General features: G+C 45.6%; 1 long non-coding RNA gene across 1 annotated transcript in view; it reads left to right on the forward strand.

Annotated features, from left to right (window-relative positions):
* Window positions 1-16,608, forward strand: part of LOC146822003 (uncharacterized) — a 105,092-nt gene extending 88,484 nt beyond the window's left edge. The window contains exon 4 of the long non-coding RNA XR_014963220.1: window positions 15,994-16,608. This is a non-coding gene — a long non-coding RNA (uncharacterized LOC146822003). The remainder of the gene's footprint in view (window positions 1-15,993) is intronic.
* The last annotated feature ends 953 nt before the right edge of the window (window positions 16,609-17,561 follow it).

Consider the following 17,561-nt stretch of genomic DNA (forward strand, 5'->3'; position numbering starts at 1 on the left):
AGAAGGTGCTGGTTCCAGCAGTAATCCCATTCAGAAGTTAACCTGGCTGGGATGCCAGCAGGTAACCATGTGTTAGCCAATGGGGCTACTAACTTTCCTCAGCAAAACGACAACTTTTAGAGGTTTTGCAGCTAAGCCACATATAAACCTATGTGTCTTGCTTAGCAATATAAAGCTCCCGGCCCTAGGGCTCTATAGGCCTTCCTTGGAGTAGACTTACACATACTGGTGGCTTTGCCATTAGTTGTACTGGTAAAGTTGAACTTGCAGTGAGACAACAGTCTTTCCAGTCTGCAGTGGCAGGCAGGGAGCAGGGGCGTAACACAGGCCCCCGCAGTCCCTGCAGTGTGGGGGGACCCCCAACCTCCAGGGGGTCCCCTCAGCACCGCACTTCTGCCAGAGAGCTCCAGATTGAGTCCGGAGGGGGCCCCTCCACGCACCCTGCAGGGGGACCCCCTCAAGTTTAGTTACGCCACTGTGAGTATGCATTTTGATGAGAAGCCCCACAACAGAAATAGAAAGCTAGTAGGATTTAAATTGTTATTTTGTGTAACCACTGGGACAGATCAAAACATTTGACTTTCTTACAGTGCATGCATATCTCTTGTATGAAGGGACTGAACAAAGTCAAAAGTGTGCCTCTCTTAAATGTGTGAAGTGCTAACAGGCTGTGTGCTTTTGTTTCCCCTCCACTGCATTTGCATCTAGGTGTGAGTCTCCATGTTTCTTTCACCCAAGGATAAAAGCAGACAAGGTGCAGGGGCTGCTGAATGTGTCCTGGTGTCTGAAAACGATACCAGGACGAGTTCACCGTTTTACAGGGGGCCCAATTTCTTGACAAGGTGGACAGCGTCCACCCTGTAAAAATAGTGAGTGGGTAGACGCCCTCCACCCACGTGTACGCCCAACTTGTGCCCTGTTTATATTTGACATGTCTGTCTTTACCCCTCAAACTGCCATATTTGAACCATTGAGATGCAACCTAGAGGTGGGCAATCCACTGAAATCTCCAGCCAGGCGCGACCCGGAAGCCTGGCTCTGGCTCAGCTTGAGGTCCAGTTGGAACCTCGCGCCCATAACGAGCCAAGCTTTCATGAGGCCTCTGCCTGCCTGCTTACCTCCCTGTACCCTGGACGTGGCCTAACGGCCAGAGCTGTCAACTTTAGTACTAGGGAGCCAGGGCTGAGTCTTGGAGTCGGCTCTTGTGTTTCTGGGCATCACTTCATATCCCTGTGCCTACAAACAATGGAAGGTGACCATTTGTAATGTAACGGGTGCTTCGGGTCGAGGTTGCACTTCACAACATCTGCATAAAAATGTACAAATAGGTTCAAACAAAAGGCCGGACAATAGATACACATTTAGTGGCTGAGAAAGAGAAACCAGAAAAACCTGGAAAAATAGCGGCTTCCCCCACTTGTTATCTTGGGCAAATATTTTCTTTCACTAAATAAAACTCTTGACTTCACTATTGGGTACTTTTCTTTACAAATTTGAAGAGACATTATCATGTTGTATGTGATGTTTGCTGTATGATTTTCATAGGAAACATTTTCAGGGCTCGGCTCGTGCACGGGGCTCTAAGATTCGAGCCAGAGCCTAGGCTCGGCTCTCCCTGTTAATTGTTGGCTCTCCCACCTCTAATAAGCACCTTCCTGTAGAACCGGCCCTGCATGCTGGAGCTTTCTATCAGAAAATGTATTTGGCGCCCACGCTCGTAGTGTTCTTAAATTACAGCAAAACAGACAGTATATTACCGAGTAAGTGCAGGGGCAGCTCTCTGTCTTCCAAATGTGTTTTTGCCCGGGGCACCGAAACTCCCTGCACTGTTCCTGCTGATGGAAGGCGCCATCTTCTCTGCTCGCAGCTGCATATTAGAGTGCTTCCGAACGAGGCTTCTGGGAGCAGTGGCACATTGCAGGGAAGTTTTAAGAGAGGAAATATGACTTTCTTTGTAATGTTAAAGCCCTGCTGGGACGGGCCACAAGCGATAGGACAAATGAGGTGGAACGTGCGAATACCATAAACTATGACTCTCATAGGCCCCATAAGGAAAAAACAATAATCGGAGGCCAGAAGTTCATATAAAAGAATATCTGTAATCAAGCACAGCATTATCTGCTGCAACATTACATTTGTTTCTTTTATGTTGTGCGAAGATCCTTGAAAGCAGCTGCAGTTTACACCGAAGAGACGAGTGTGCAACAATAAAGCTGTATTGCATATGAGGAGAGAAGTGAACTAAGGCCTACAGTAAGGGAAGGAATCTTGATTTTTAAGACTGTAATGAGTAAGTATGCACAAGCGCTAACCTGATCTTAAAGCACGCGCGCCTTCTGTCAACTAGTATTTTCCACAATTGAGCTAGGGAATGGGTGGTTCCGGCAAGAAGACACAAGTATACACAACACATGTACCCCTTTCATTGGGAGGCAATGCACATACAAAGATGCCCAAAACAGCGTTGCTAACAATTGGCCATTAATAAATCTCCGACCCCTATGCAACTCCCTGTTAAAAATTAGAATTCTGGTTGGCAGAGGTATACACCCTGTCCAGGCAGGCACCACAATCCTAGTCAGGTAAGTGTTGTACACACTAAAAGTTTACCTGTGTTCACCCTCTGATAACTTGGCACAGAGCAGTCGGGTCATGCTAAAGAGGCAATGTATAAAGTATTTATATATACACACACACACACACACACTCACACTCACACTCACACTCACACTCACACTCACACTCACACTCACACTCTCTCTCTAAATGGCAGTATAAAACTGCATACACATGCTCTGAGGTGACAGGCTTGAGACCTGTTTTAAGGAGCTTCTTATGTGGGTGGTGCAAACAGTACTGCAGACCCACTAGTAGCATTTCATTTACAGGCCCTGGGCACATAAAGTGCACTGTACTAGGAACATATCAGTAAATCAAATATGCGAATCATGGAGAAACCAAATGCTACTACATTTTAGACACAGAGCACATGCACTTTAGCACTGATGAGTAGGGAAAACGTGTAGAGAGTCCTAAAGCCAGCAAAAACCAAGTTCAGCACAGAGTCAGAGGACAAAAAATCAGGGAAAACCCACAACCAAAAGATGCCAGGTCTAACACTCCCTCTTCGACATTTAACCCTCTTGCTCCCCTCAACAATAATAGCCACAATATTATGTCCAAGGAATCTCATGAGTTCTCCTTTCTGCCCATCCATTTCCTTCTTTGATAAGCTTATCTGCCCTTGGACCGGCTCCACCTGTTTGCTTCCTCTTTCCTCCACTATCTTCCCCTACTTTGTCAGTCAACCCTTTGTATTGCTTAACTATCTCTCCATGTTTACAACCTCAAACTGCCTGCCCCAGCTGACAATACTCACCATTCAGTCTACCCAGACAGCCCGCTCCCGGGTGGGTTCATGCCGCAGTGATACTGGGAAACTGGTTCCCCGCACATCATAGCTTAATTTCGAGTATGGTTGGTCGCACTGCCACCCATGTCATTATGCTGCTCTAGTCTGCATCCCAAACACCCAGGCAGATATGACGTTTTATGCCTCCACATGCAGCCCACCTTGGGAAGCAATCAATACCCTACTTCATTATGTTATGTGTGCAAAAGGTTGCTTTTATTGAGAGCAAGCAGCGCAATCCTAACTTCTTCGGGTGAGCCACACATACTAACATGCCCTAAACAACATAACTAAGAATTTGCTACTAACCAGCCCTCTACCCCATAACAACTCCAACCCCGACATTTCTCTCCCCTTGTTCCTCTCAACAATGACGACAGCCTGTGCCATAAGAATGCCATGTGTTCTCCTTTCTGACATCCATTTCCTTCTTTGTTTCGCCTTCCTGCCCTTGAACCAAGCTCCACCTCTTTCCTTCCTTCCTTCCTTCATCTTTCCTCCTCACTCTCTTCCACTACTTTATCTGTCCCCCCCTCGCCAGCTGAAGCATGTCTGTCTTTACCCCTCAAACTGCCATAAAGTAATCTCTCCACTGAGTTATTTCTGTCTCTCCTCAATGTCATCAAATTCCTACATCCACCTCTCCGCAAACTCCATCAATGTCTCCAAATACAACTCGTTGCAGAGGACAGAAAGTTGTAACCTGTCAAGCTGGGCACACACATACTATTACCCTGTGCCTGACCACCTCAGTCGTTTTTGCCTTGAAAAAAACTTCGGGTTCCCTGTTAACCTTTCTCTGTCCCCTTTTAACTACCCCAAGCATCTGAACACTCCCACACTCTACTCAGCAACAATTGAGTACAACCAAGTCCCAGCCCTCTTCATCATCTTAATCAGTTCCAGTTCAGTCGACTGGAGCAAACTATTCTCCCCCATGTGTAACACAACTCCATCTCAGGCGCGTAGCTAGGGGGGGGCGGTGGGGGCGGTCCGCCCCAGGCGGCACTATTTTTGGGGCGGCAGACGCGCGGCACTGGTGGCCCGTTGCGGTGGCCTTTATAATTTATTTGGGGACACTGACACTACTGTTACAGTAGCGTCAGTCAGTGTCCCCAAATAAATTATAAATGCCGCCGCAACGGGCCACCAGTGCCGCGCGCGGGGCCCTCTTTGAAATACAAGCGCTGAAGCGCATGCGCACCGCCACCACCTAGCATAGGCCCGTGACGTCGAAGGACACGAGCGCTTCTGCTAGGTTGACACGATCCGGGCGGAGGTGGTGGCAGGCCGACGGCGACGGAGCTGCAGCCTGCAGGCAGAGAGGGGAGAATGGAGATACAATACAAATCTGCGAGTCTAGGTAAAGCGATGTACCGCCCTAGGCTCGAAGCAGTTAATTGTTCGGGGACGACGGGACGTGGACTACAGGCAGGGCAGAGACCAGAGGACCCTCCACGGCACTTTCTGAGAACACCGGGCGCAAGTAAGTGATGTTAGATGAAGGGGAGAGGATGTGGTCCGTCGGCCGGACTAAACTGCCGCCTTTGGTGCTGGAAACTAGAGTTCGAGCCTCGAGGTCACCACACCAGGTGCAGGCTTCCTGGGGGCGCCGTGTTTGAAAGTTTATTGCTTTTGAAGCACCTGCTGCAGCGTTTTTCTTTCTCCCCCCCCCCCCCCATTACCAGGCCTCACATAAATGTCAAGATAACTCGTGTGATTAATTACCTTCCTGGCGAGAGATCAGCATTTTGTATAGTTGAGGTTTTGATTTAGTTAGTGCAGAGGGTTAATATGCCTGCTGCAAAGAACGTGTACCAAGTAGATTACAGAGTGGGTATGATGTAAACAGATCAGCAGGTTACTGCTTTCAAAAGAGACATCCTTTTGTTACTTGCAATTTATAACTTAAAGTCCTAATATAGAACAGTGAGATATTAACTTTCATCCTGGAACTGCATACAGACTGCAAAGTATACATTATTAGAACATTAATTAATGTTGCAAAAAGGGTTAATTTGGCTTGAAATCGATTCTTATTATTAAAGAAAACTCCCAACTATGCGGTTTCATTTTCGCCTCGGAGTTTGTGCTTCTCCACACCAAGCACTCTTAAACTATACTGCCTATCAGTATGGATGACATGTGACTCCTACACTTTTAGTCCTTTGGCTTATGTAACATTTCCTACACTGATTTACACGCGTATGATTGATTGTCTCTGTGTAATGTGTGTGTGATGCAAAGTGCTCGGACACCCTTCACTGGTATGAGTGGCGCTATAACTAATTCAGTGCATCTGAGAGAGTGTGGTTATGGAGACTTGGTCACTGTTAAAGGGTGCTAGCGAGAGATACCTATGGTGGTGGAGGTGGTCATTGGGGCGGCGCCAACAAACATTGTCGCACAGGGCGCCACCAGCACATAAGCCGGCCCTGGCTCTAATACCTTCGGGTCGAGTTTGCGCTATATAAAAATGCCCAAAAAAAAAAAATACGTTTTGTGAGTTCTGCTATAAGCACAGTTGCTCCAATGTGCTTCCGTGTTCACACTCCACTGAGTGGGGGTGAAGGAGGGTGTGTTTGTGATATGTTTATAGCTTCTTTAGTTTCTTGAATTAAACTTGCCATGGGTTTATGGTGAACCTGTGTGTCAGTGTTGAGCTGTGATATCTAGCAACCATATGCATGACGTTACACATTCTGCAGTAAACATGTGGTAGGTGCATAACATCTTGAAATAGTTTTTCACGTGTGATGCACTGGACAATCCATGAACTGATTGGCTACAGACCGCCACTGTTTCACAGCCTAGCTAATGCATGCAGTAGATGACCCGAGGCCTGGTGATTGTGTGCGAGCAGGTGATTGCTTGGAAGTGAGATCACAGAGAGCCATCACTGGGTCAGATCTGTGGAAGTTCTGCATGCTTTCACAGATACACAGCACCAAGTGACAATGGCTGTCTCTTCAAAGCACCAGCCATAGTCTGTGCCTACCTGCTCCACAGGGTTGTATGTGATTTCATAGGAAAACGGTTAAATGCCACATAAACTGACTGTTGGAAACTTTCGGGATGAATTGCATTTACCATTTCATAGAAACCGATGAATAGATTTAGCATGCTTATTGTTTAAGGTGTAAATCAAACCCTTCAGGATGTCATGATTGCAAAAAAATCACAATATCAACACTTTTGTAAAAATGCCTCGCATTTTACAAAAGTGCCTGTGAAATTTTGATAATGCTTAAACTTTTGCGCTCCCCACCGCCCACTCGTGAGGTTGGATCACTGCATTGCTAAAATGTTTTAGTGGCGCAGGCCCTGCGCCTTCTGCAGCAAAGCAACTCTTTCTCTCCTCTTCAGCGCGAATATCCAAAACCAGCCTTACCCCAGCTAATTTAGCAGCAGAAGTAGGCTCCAGCCCCTGAAGGTGGGGCTAATATGTGCGTTCTGACACTACTGTTACAGTAGTGTCAGTGTCCCCAAATAAATTATAAAGGCCACTGCAATGGGCCACCAGTGCCACTCGCGCGGCCATGTTTGAAGTACGAGCGCATGCGCACCGCCACCTGTTGCTTGCAACTGCTGCCTGCAGCGTACGCACGCCGCCACCACCACCTAGCATAGGCCCGTGACGTCGCACGAGCTTCTGCAAGGTTGACTGCACGCTGGGCGGAGGCGTCCGGGTTCATTGTGCGCGCCGCCTGGGGTCTGGTCCGGGTCGGGACACAAAATAGTGCTTGCGCTTCCTGTGGACGGCGCTGTGCAGCGGAGCTTGGGGTGCCTTGGCTTGGGGTCTCCTGGTGCTTGTGAGGATGGGACATTTAAACCTGGAGCACTGTTTGTGGAATGTAGCGTGAGGGGAGCTTCATTCAAACAGGTAAGCCCCGGCGCAGTTCTTGTCTATTAGGTTCCTCTTGTGAGAGAAATGGGGACAGAGACAGGAAACGTTTATCCTTGCACACAAAGGCTTTCTTCGTTACTTTTTAATATAATTATGTGAAATGGTGACAGGCTGTGCCCTTACAGCCCTAGATGATGCAGACTTGATACATACAACAGTGTATTCCTGGTGTACCTACATAGAAGTTTGATTCAAACTGTTTGAACGTCAATATTCAAGCTTAATTTGGGAAATGTTATTAAAAAAATAATGGAAACACAATTGTAAGCAGCTAAATATAAAACAAAATTGACAAGGACAGTCATTTTGATTTCTTTTTTTTTTTTTAAGTGGAACGGTCTCTTAAAGCTTCGCTAATTCACACACAGCATAGGGACAGTATGGACAGCTGGTATGCAACGTTTCCAAACACATAGAGAAGAGGTTTAGCATGTGTAGCAGCAGTTCTGTTATGTTGACCTGCCAGATATGGTTCAGAGTTAGCCAATTACTTGGCCTCGGCACTTTATGCAGACATCAGTCTGCGTTTGTGATTCATCCGTCAGAGGTTTTCCAGTAGAGGAACTGAATCACATTAATGTGAGTGGCTGGCTTGGAAGACATTGGTTATCCTCATAGAGCTGTTCTATAAATGGAGTTGGGGGGGAGGAGAGACTCTTGACACTTTCCAGCCTAACCTGTGTTAATGTTGAGTGTGTTTGGGGGTTCTGCATGGTGGTTCACAGTGGAGGTTAGGGCCTTGAATCCTTCCCCCTAATTAGTGTCAGCTATGGTAGTGTTGTTTGAACGTAATGCCATGTGCCCTTCTAAATGACACAGGTGGTTGATGTAAGAGTCATTCTAGTGCAATATTTGTGGATTTTATGTTTCTCCTTTGGTATGCATTGTTCCTCATCTAGGTTCAAATTCAAACATTCCACCCTATGTTCTTATTTGCCTGTATCCTTGTAGTTGGAACTGGCCTGTCTCTTGCTTTCATTGTCTCTGTTGTCTTGTTCTAGCCTTCCATTTCTACTCTGCCTGATGTTTCCCAGCCTAAAGCCGCTCAATATTGAGGTCTGTCTGTCTCCAAGTATTGCGTCTCCCGGTTCCTTTGTTTTACCTGTCCCACTAAAGTATGAGAGTCTCTCTTTCTCCAAACGCCATCCTGAAAGCATTAGTTCCTGAACCCCTCTTGTTCACTGGTTCCCTGTTCCCTAGTTGCTTAGACACCGTGCGGACAGATTGTCAGAAGGACAATCACCTATCCAAGGATAGCTCAGCTGCTATTAAGGCATAGCTTTGCTCCCTGTAACTTGTTTGGGAATGCTCTGTTGTCTGGTGAGAGTAGCTCTGCTGACAAAAACCTTAAAGGATAGATTTGCTGTTTGTACTGAGTAAGAAATTAACCAGAAGAGCAAGGCAATGATCAGATGAATGGTACTAATCAGCTGCCTTTGACATGTGATGATAGCTGTGGTCACTGTGGCACGTAAGTAGTACTTTTGCTATCTGTGACATATGAGTGATACTTGTACTATAAGCGCTGAGTGTGGAATAAGTCTTCATCTGAGCAAGTGGTGGCTGTGCTGTTAGCGCCAGTTAGACATGTGGGCTATTGCACCTGTCTCTGGGTAAATGTCAGTCTGTACCCTGCCCTTATGTTGATGTCTTCTTGTAATTCTCCTCAGGAAACAGCAGGGATAAACTGACCTCTCTGCTTCCATTCTCTCATTGATACATTTACCTGCGAGCACAGGCAAGCCTTTCATCTCTCTCTTCCTAAATAATGCATTCATCTGTAGAGCCTAGAGTTCTAGAGAGAGTTGAATGTTGTGTGAGCTATTTACCTTAAGCATTTTGGCTTGTGAGAGGAAAGGAACACAAAAGATTGAGATACAAGATACAAGAGAAGAACCTGGTATTCTCTGATCCCAGGGCACCAGGGCCTAGGTTACGAGAGCTCCAGTTGTGATTGCAGGTTGCCAGTGTGATTGCTCCAGTTAGTCAGCAGTTGTCTAGGCGCATCCAGGTCTGTGTCCACTAAGGTTATGAACCTTTTGAAATGCGTAAGGGATCTGATGAAGGGCTTTATTCCCGGATGTCTGTGAGTAGAGCGATACCAGTAGTAGCAAGCTACCACTGTCCAATGATTGAGCCGTGGACATTTTGAAACACACATGCGTAAAAGCACACATAGCTTACTTCATATCCGGACTTCTTTTAAGCGGTTATTTTTCTCCAGACCTTGGTTCTGCCATGCCTACATTCGGGTCTGGGAGGCAGCTGAAGACGTGTGTTACAGGGACGTGTGTTACACAGCCTTGGTGTTCCATACTAGACACGTTATTATGATTCTACTGTTTTTGCGGACTTTTAACACTTGGTTACCATGAAAGTAATGTGAAAACAAAATTGCAGAAAAATGTAATGTTTCTTGTTTCTTCTGATTATTCACGGAGTCCCTGGATAGGGTTGAACATATTCCCATGGCCCCTACAGCTGTGTTTAAGGATTGTGATGACAATGTGTCTCCACTCCCTGTATTTTAGCTTTGGGCCCCCTGGGTAGGCTGTGCACCATGTGTGTGCTGAGGCTGCTCTGAAGGAGAGATGCACTATTACAAGCTGGCTTTGGGTCCCAGGGAGTTGGTTGCTGCTGCTTAGAAGTAATGACAGGGCGTGATCCCTGGTTGTTGCCATTGGGCCACCAGAGCGGGCTTTGTATCTGGTCTGTGTTGGCAAGGTTGTGGAGCTGACTGACCCCTTTGTGCTGAGTTTAGTTCTAAGGGCACACAGTGAGTCATTCCCTGTGAATAATTAATTTGCTGTTTTTGAAAGATAAAGAATTACAGGCTTCGACACTGTTAAGTTGGCTCTGGGTCCTCAGAGCAAATCACGTTTGTGCACGTCCCCACTGCTTTAATGGGGGGGACCATGATGTTTGGACATTTATTGTCAGCTGTAAATGACGGATCCCCGAACAGTGTCATGTATGTGCATGTTTACATTGTGCTGAGGTGATTACCAGGTAATCGTTCACGCAGCTTTCTGATAGATGTCGCATGTGGTTTTTCTGAGTCCCCAGATAGATCATGCAGTCTGTGTGTCCTCCTTTGTACTGCCGGTCACTGGTGCATTCAACTGTGTAGCCTTGGACCGTGTCATGTATGTGCATGTAACTTGCATGATCGAGGTAACTATTAGCGGCGATACTACGTGTCTCTCGGACCTCTTTCAAGTGCGTGCTGTCCTTTCTTTCCCCCCCCCCCCCCCCCCCCACCGGGGCGGCAATCTGAGGGATAGCCCCGGGCGCCACAAGCTCTAGCTACGCCACTGCTCCATCTGGATGGGGCCACTTCCCCCTCAGCTCCCACAGTGAGGGCATTAGCTGCCCCATCACACCCCCCCCCCAAGGCCAGATCAAAAGATGTAATTGAGTACACCTTTTATGAGTAGACGTCCAAAGAATTTTTTACCAATCTGTTTCTTGCCCACTTCACACATGAATGTCCACAAATCCATACCTACTTCCTTCTACCCGACTCTTCCCCTGTACCTGTAGGATAAAGCTCAACCAGTTATGCCTACCCTGTAAATCCTTCACAAACTTCCTGCACATACCCCCAAATATGCAGGCCTCCATCTTCCCGGTCCTAGCAGCCCGTCAACACTCATCCTTAATCAGTAACGTTCAGTAGCTGCCCCAATGTGGAACAAATGAGTCCTGAACTCCCCATCATTAAACCCAGCCTGTCTCCTGTGGCGCCTCACCTGTCTGCTTTTTACACTAGTCTGGTTTTCATACCCAGATATCAGCTCTTACCCTGAACACTTACCCCCCAAACACTGGCCCAACTATGACACTGGGTACACCCTTTGCTCCCCTACCTTCTGCAGCCAGACTACACTACCTCTACCTTTCTGGTCTTTCTTGCACCTTCTCAACTGAAGCCCACTCTCTTCGTTTTCCTTGCAACATCCCCCATTTCCACACTTGTTCCTGTCCCCTTCTCACCAAAAAACATGATAGTGAACAGGGCCCCAAACATCAGCTTCTCCCATGTGGATTCATATCAGCATTTCAACGGTCACCGGAAACCTCAACCACGCTGCCCTAACCTTCTTCCTGGCCACGAGTATTTTCGCCTATCCTCTCGATGAGACGTGCGTTGTCATAGATCTTCTACCCGGCGGCTCTTTCGTCTGTTACATCTCTTAACAGTTCGATCACTGCACCGCAACGAAGAGTAGCCTAAACGGATCCGCCAACAGCGCGCTTCACGTTTCAAAGTAACTTTAAACGCCGCCTCGATTGACATGGACTCTGTTTAACCCCTTCTCTGAAAACTCCGATCAAGCTCTTTGAGCCCCTCACATTCTCCAACAGTGCTTGACGTTTGATTCTCCTAGAGGACTTTTGTCTCGGTTTGCTCCCACTACCCGTGTACAACCAGAGCTTTCTTGCCGCCATTTTGCCAGCATGATCCGACATTTAGAGTTATAACCGCAGGTCCCAGCAAAGTTTACCTTAATTCCATTCTGTTCGCCCTGAGGAAGGTGGCACCCACTGTTTGGTGCGCTCACCGAAACGCGCGTCGGCGCTTCTTTGAAGTCCAACCATGCCCCTATCACTCTGATGCAACATGGACCTTTTAATATTGTATTGAATGTTTTCTTATGATTTCATTTATACATTGTTCATTGCGGCTGAATTTCAGCCGGTCTTTTCCGGGTCATTTTGACCATTTCTTTATTTTTGTAAGTACGAAGTGTGATTTTGGTGTGCTGTGATACCGGTATAAATTTGTGATTTTGTGTGCAGTTGATGATGTCTGGGACCTTCTAAATGTATGGTTTTTGTATATGTTCTGATGTTTACTCCATTAAGTCACGAATAAGCACGTGTTGTGAATACGACTGAATAACGACCATTGTGGAAAATAAAAGCACTCATTAACTGACCTTTGTTTATGCATTCAAACTGTTCTTGTGTTTTTGTTATGATTAGCCTTAGTTTGAGTGTCAACCTATTTATCTAATGATACAGAGTACATTTTGGAACAAACAGGTAGAGAACGTTTTCTTTATTATTGAATCACTAACCTTCTTCCTGGACAGTCCCTCCAGAATCCTCTTTCCCCGACTGTCCACCACACAGATCATAACCCCATAATAACATCCCATAGAAAGCAATCCTGGCCATTTTTCATCCAGATTTCACAGCAATTACAAAACTGATCAAGTTGTTCCTTCTGTCTTCTAAGTCCCTTCAACGCTTTTGCCTTCTCAAAGATCCTGGCTGCAAAATCTCCATCTATTCCTTCCTATATATCTCTTCAAATCAGTCAATGAGTGCTCCACTAGATGCATTGCTCTCACATTCCAATTTCCCACAACTCCTCTGCCCCTCAAAAGCCTCTTGTGTCCCCTTTAGAGGTTAAACCATAGAATCTCGCTCATCGCGACTGGCACAAAGCATCAGCCACCCTCTTCAAACCTGCAATATGCCTGGCTCTGATGCCACCCTCTTCAAACCTGCAATATGCCTGGCTCTGATGCCACCCTCTTCAAACCTGCAATATGCCTGGCTCTGATGCCACCCTCTTCAAACCTGCAATATGCCTGGCTCTGATGCCACCCTCTTCAAACCTGAGGCTGCAATATACCTGGCTCTGAACCACAAGTTGCCTTCCAAACACAACAGAAGTAGCTCATTCAGCCGTCGCAAAACAGTGAAGCTAGCATAAAAAGAAGGTGGAGGGAATGTAGAGTGCGGGAAGTAGAATGTGACATCAGAGAAGAAGGGGGAAAGGGAAAGAAGCTGAGGAGCTGGGAGGGCGACAGGAAGGAACAGCTGGAGATGTATATCGGAGATTGTGCAGACCTCATCTTTACAGTGGCGACGAGGAAAACTGGCTGCGCAGGGTCAGACTTGTGGCATCCCGACCCCTGGTTCACAAAGGAAGCCACTGCGTAAGTATCAACATTTGAAGCAAAGTGATGTTGGTGATACTAAAACCGTGGAACAACTTTAAAAGCAAGTAGGGTGCTGGCTTTCAATTGTTGAGTAATATTTAGGAATACCACTGATAGTGTGGAAATGATCAATGGGTAGAAGCGAGAGCCTGGCTATCGTTGAGACTCGCCTCACGCGCTAACTGTAGCTGGAGACGTAAGCCCCGTGTGTTTACCTAGCGCATCACCATTCTAGCCATTTTTGCATGTGTACATTGGCATCCTGCGGTTACGTGTGCCTAGTGGGAGCTGGTGCGTCACCCATACTGCAGAGAGCTACTTCTGCTCAAGGAAAGTCTTCCTGAGCTACTAGCAAATTTTACACCTGTAAAATAGTGACTACACTATGACCACCCAAAGCAAGATTTTCAGTAGTTACCACCCGAGTATACCAAGTGCGGTTACCAGCAGAAATGCTGGGAAAAAGTTCTTCAATATTAAATGCCTCCCCTTGACTATTGAAGTAACATTCAAATCTTGACATGCCCAGTGGCACAAAGAACAAGCACAGCAGTACGTCTCCCCAGCTCAGCTTGAATTATCATTCAACAGTTTCTGAAAATGCACATTTTTCTATCTAATACTACTTTCCACTGTGGGCAAACAAACTCAATTTTCCAGAAGAAACCCCATTTTTGAAAACTAAGACTGCAATGAGGGTAATTTATATCCTCAGCAGGCGGGTCTTCCTCAGGACGGTTGGAGGAGAAGCAACCTAGGGTGAGGTCCAGTGAGGATACAGCCCCTGAGGAAGACCCGCCTGCAAAGGATATAAGTTACCCTCATTGCACCAGGGTAGAAATGTCGACACACTCCCCCAGTGTGCCTGTACCTGATATCATCCCAGCCTGCCTTTTCACAGATGAATGTTCTCTGTGCATCATCAGAAAATCATGAAATTAATATTTGTAAATCCATAAGTGACTGGCCTATCTGTAAAACTGGTGCCACTATGAACCACAACCAGTTTTACTAAGGATACCAGAATGTGTAATTGATTGGTTATTGAATTTGCCTTTTGGATTCCCCTCCTTTATATCTATCCTACTTCATGAGCACATTCCTTTTTTCACACTCCCCTTGGAGCAACCTCTTTCTCTATTTGGAGCATTGAATATGGTGATCTGTTATAAAAGTAACTAAATAATAAACAGTCACTATTGGAGCGATATTTTGTGCCTTTGTGTCTTTTTAGGATATACTTGTTTGCATTGTAAAGAAAATGATGGTACATTAATGATACAATGCTAATTCTATATGTACCGGATACCCTTTGGCTAATGAATGTTTTTCATAACTGAATTGTAGCTTTAAAGAAGTCTAGGACTGTTGTTTCCCATACCAATCGTTACCCAGGTCCGTGGACAATTGTGGGTTACCCCATTATATCATAATGGATGCTCACCATAGCACCAGGGATGCCTGGATTATGCCAGTAATGCCCACCATTATACTAGGGGCACAGTTGTGCCAAGGCTGGAAACCAGAAGGATCAGACCACATATCAGTCATGACCATTAATTTGCCAGGAATAGTTACATATAGACCAGTCATGCTCCGAGTAGGTCTATGATGGCTGCCAGCATACCACAACTAGACCAAAAATACTGAAATAGTCAAGGATGACCATTATTATGCCATTGGCACTATTATTTCAGGAATGGACACAATTATGCCAAATATAACACTCTTATGATGTGGCTAGCATATATATTTAGCGGTTCTTGGCACCAGGCATAGTTTCAGGAAGCAATAGTGTTTATTATGGGCACACACATAAATGTTGATGAATCTCTTAATTTTCTCAGGTCTGGATCATGCCCTGTTCTCCTCAGGTCTTGAGCTGATCATACATCTAACTGACATTTTCACTCTGACTCCTGCAGTCCCGCACTTTGGTGAGTCAGCACTGATTACAGCTCAGGCTACTGCTGCCTTAGTTTTTTGATGGTGCACTGTTCACACACATGTTGTGACTGCTAAAGGAGGGACTACAACATGGTCAATCTCCTTGTGGCTTAATTATATTGAGATTGGATACAGACTGTGAAATAGCAGGTCCTATAAGCTGGCACAGTGTGTGTTTGAGTGTTAGTATGAGTTACTGTGATAAGTGTGGGTGGCTGTCACTCTTAGGGTCTTGAAATGATCAGTGCTGCCTTCTTTAATAGGCACCTAATCTGAAATTGATACTGGGCTTGACTTCACCTCAGAGAGCTACTTTGAAGGTACTGTCGAGCTACCAGTAGCTCCCGAGCTACTCGTTGGAGACCCCTGCTGCAGAGAGTGTCCTGCAGAGATTGTCCTCCTTTCGAGCGAGTGCGTTTTCCTTTCTTCATTAGTATTCAGTCCTGCATTCCTCACGCTGACGTCTCCAACCTAGAAAAAACAATGCATCCTTGAGCATAGGAAACTTTATAAGCCCTGGGCATAATTGAAGGACTATGAGGAAACAGAGAAAGGACTACTAAGGAGATGCATTAAAGGAAAGTACTTAGAAATGAAAGGTGAAAAGGAAACAAAAGAACTTATAGAAATATTGTAAAAGAGGAAAAAAGGGAAGAAGGAATGTGAGCAACGTTATTTTAGATTAATATTATAGCTTTTTCGTATTAGTTTATTATATTGAATTTTTATTTTACTTTTTTTTTTTGTTTGATATATTGAATTTCTTGCAGGTGATATGGCAGATCTGAGTATGGCTTCACCTGCAGCATTTTTACAGACACCTGGAGAGCCACTAATACCGTGGAAGCAATGGAAGAAGATATTTATTACATACATGTTGGATAGCGGAGGTGATACGTATGGGCCTCTGAGACAAAAAGCTATTCTCCTTCATCATCTTGATGTTGCGTAAAGTATAACTTATGAAGACTTGCCAGAGGTATCTCTTGGCATGTGTGATGGTCAGCCCAATAATTTTTATGATGGGTACAGTTGCTAGACTTAGTTTACCCCCAAAACAAATTTAGTTCTTGAGAGTCAAAGTTTTCTCGAGAGTACAAAGTGTAGATGAAGACATCGCATTATATGTGGCTGCATTAAAAGGGCTAGAATTGTCCTGTCGTTTTGAGCAGTTATCTGATTTGTTAATGAGTGATCAAATAGTCAAATTGTGATCTGTACCAATAACAAGAAGATAAAAGAGAAACTTCTGATTTAAGACCCTAATTTAGAAAAAGCCATTAAAATAGCTAAGGATATGGAACACACTGCGATGTGGCTAAAGAAGATGGAGCTTACAAATAATACTAAAGGGAAAAATGCAATAAACAAAACTGTAAATGTGTATGATGATAATAGAGAAAGTAAATAGAGAAAGTAAAAGAGAAGTGATATAAAAAAATAGAGTTGCCCGAAACAAAAACCGACGGAGAAGTGAAGCAAAGAGGTACCAATTTTCGGGAGGTGAGATGTTTTTGCTGTGGTGCTCCTGGCCATATTGCATCCAACACAATGTAAGATGCCAAAAATGCAACTTGTTTGAACTGTGGAAGAACAGAACATTTTGTAAAAGTATGCAGGGTGTCAACGGTGAGGCCGGCTGGTGTAACTGGAGGCCCGCCCCCCGATCGCCTTGATTGGGACCTGAGATGGGCTGGTTTGAGCCGCGGGGCCTGGTGGTCTGGCCTTGCTGGAATCTCATGAAGTTATTTGCTCCCCATACCTGGTTGCTGGTTTCCCGGCACTCATGCAGGGCTATTAGCTCTGGGAGTCACACAAAACACAGCAAGGGGGTGAGTTAAAATCTGAGGAGGATCACATGCCTGCACGAGTTGAAGGAGATGAATATGGATTTAACTGGTATTAGCAAAGGCTATTTGACCTCCAGCTGTGTGAAGCACATACATCTATGAATTGCATGAAACTCCCCTATTTGCTTTGAAGTGACAAATCCTCCATCTTGTTCTTGCCCTTGATTTTCTTTTTCTTCAACCCACACCCATTATAGAACTCATTCCAGTGACCCACTTTCAGACTGAGGCTTTATTTGTGATCATCTCAGTGTATTACGCTACTGTTACAGCAAAGGGTATGTTGACCTCAGGAGTAAAATCCCGAAGACCAACCCGCACTCATCTCAGTCAAATTTCTTACAGCACACTATCTGAGCTGGCAGTTGCTGACAATATCAAAACTCCTGGGGGTCCAGTGAGTGCGCTGCGGCCTGGGTGGGCACCCTCCCAATGACAAGGGCATGGATGCACCTATACTGCTATGCACCTCATCCACTGAAAGCCTT

Source organism: Triturus cristatus, chromosome 6 (genome assembly GCF_964204655.1).
Source record: "Triturus cristatus chromosome 6, aTriCri1.1, whole genome shotgun sequence".
Lineage (NCBI taxonomy): Eukaryota > Metazoa > Chordata > Amphibia > Caudata > Salamandridae > Triturus > Triturus cristatus.